The following is a 2500-nucleotide window of genomic DNA, read 5'->3' as shown; positions in this document are numbered from 1 at the left end:
ACAGTGGTTGAAGATAACTGTGAGACATGGAGCCAGCTTACGCACCAAGTGCTGCAGGACCTCCGCAGGAATTGCATCTGGTCCTGGAGCCTTCCGCCTGGCGAAGGAATTTACTGCATTTACTACCTCCTCCTGTGAGAAGGGGTAGACATTTAGTTCATTATAGTATGGCTCCTCAACTGCCTGTCTCAGCATGGCTTGCCTTTCAGTGTCGTTTCCTCGATCGTCATCTGGCAAGAGAACTCTGAGTAATTCCTCAGCAGTCTGTTGCCAGTTTGTCGTCATTATGCCTGTGTCCGCTATCCTCACTGTTGACAGGAGCATTGGTGAGTGGATCTTCTCCCTCACAATCTTGTATGGAACCCCCCAGGGGTCCAAAACAAGATGCGAGTGCACAAAGTCCTCCCAACTTTTCTGTCTGTGCTTTGTTAATGATTCCTGAAAGTTTCTTTTTTGTCTCCTGTAAATTGACAAGTGATACTGTCTTGCGTCCTGGGTGAAGGCCCGTTGATAGAGACGACGAGCTCTCCTCATACCCTGCCGGAGCCTGGTAAGCTCAGGAGTCCACGGAGCTGTCGCTCTGCGGATGTACCTCTTCTTTAATGGCACAGAGGCAGCAACAGCCGTCTTTATAGAGGTCACAAGAGCTTCTACTGCTTCATCGAGAACAAAAGCATTATTTCCCAATTCTGGAGGACGGCATTCCGCCTCGAGCAGGTCCCAATTGGCTTTCCCGTAGTCTAATTGCATTATCCATTCGTCAGAAACATGTACTACTCCTAATGAGATTACAAATTCTATCAAGTTATGATCACTTGTTGTCTGTCCATCGTGAACATGCCAATTTCTGATTTTGTCTCTTACATTTTCCGTAGATAATGTAACATCAATATATGATTCTGCACCCGCTCTACTTCTGTATGTGGGTGGATTTCCAGGTAGGTTCTCCACCTGGAGGTGGTGCTCCATTATCAAGTCCTCGAGTGCACTACCTCGAGCATCTTGCACTGGACTATGCCACAAAGAGGATTTAGCATTGCTGTCCATAGTTATTATTACTGGATTTCCTTGTAGCGCTCTCAGGACACGAGAGAGATGTTGCAAATAGGGTTCAATATTATCTCTAAATTGACAATAAACATTTATTAGATACCAGGTCGTGTTCATTAGATTTACTTGAACTACTGAGATGTGAGAGGTACAAAATTGTGTTATAACAGTTGTTTTAATTAATTTGTTCAAAATTATTATGGTAGACATAGGATTTGCCCCTGTTGAAATAACCTGAGCCGTCACAGGAAAGCCAGTGACCTTGCCAGAGGCGGAGTAAGGCTCCTGTATTAATAATATATCTACCTCATTTTCTTCACTCATTTTTCTAAGTTCCTGTGTGACGGTGTTACTTCTCATGGCATTTAGTTGATAAACCTTGACAGATGCCATTACGGATGTCTAGTATAATAGTGATCTTCAGGCCACTTCTTGTAGGGATCAAAACCAATTCTCCCATACATCATTACCATCTCTCTATAAAGCTTTTCTATGTCAAAAACCCTGCCCCGTCTCTGAAAGACCCTGTGAACTAAAATCAGTAACTCTTTGTGATCACATGGCAGATTTAAAGATGCCAGCTGTATACAATCAACATCCTCCAGAGTTGGGAATGTTATTTTCTTCCCGTTTGGGTGCCCAACACGTACAAGCTGTCTCAGAGCAACCATCAAAATAGACGGCTCCTCTAATCGAGATAACTTTATTGCATCTTCACACATAGTGTACACATCTCCGGGAGGACATGCATTATATGTATATATATCTACTTTGTTACAAGGTGTATCTACAGACTGGGATAGGGTTAACATCTGCAAGGGACCACCACCTGACACCAAATTGTCTATCAAGGAATCTACACTACATGTTTGGTCTGCTTCCGTACTCGCCGAGGGCGCCGTCCTCTCTTCTTCCTCGACCGGCAAGGATTCAGCTGTCGCTGGCCCCGCGCTGCTCGCACCTCCAGTAGCCCCCAATGCCCCAGGTGGGACAGGGGGCCCTTCCCGGGCCGATTCTGACCTGTTGGAAAATAACCTCCACCAACGCTCCGCGTCCCTTGCTTTCTTGCTAGGAGATTTATGGATCTTTTTCGCACCCTTCTTATGGTTCTCCATAGTCAGTGCGTTGTATCTGTCGTTGCAATAGTAGTTTGTATGTCGCACATTCCTTTCCAGGTGTGCGACATGTTCTCTTTCTGTACATGCAAGGTATGCAGACTGGGGGGGAGGCCTGTCTTGAACAATTTTTCTTGTCATGGCCATCATGGCCACAATGTGCACAGACTGGGTTCCTGATTTCACAGTACTTGGCCACATGGCCGTAATCTTGACATTTGGTACATCTAGGTACCGCTGTGTAGTCTTTTATGGAGACTGCACTGTACCCAACGTACAGTCTATTGGTCTTGATTATAATTTTTCTCAGCTCTGGTGCTATTTCCGCAACGTGA

This window comes from Schistocerca serialis, unplaced genomic scaffold (genome assembly GCF_023864345.2).
Source record: "Schistocerca serialis cubense isolate TAMUIC-IGC-003099 unplaced genomic scaffold, iqSchSeri2.2 HiC_scaffold_1173, whole genome shotgun sequence".
NCBI lineage: Eukaryota > Metazoa > Arthropoda > Insecta > Orthoptera > Acrididae > Schistocerca > Schistocerca serialis.
Note: the sequence above shows the minus strand (reverse complement) of the source record.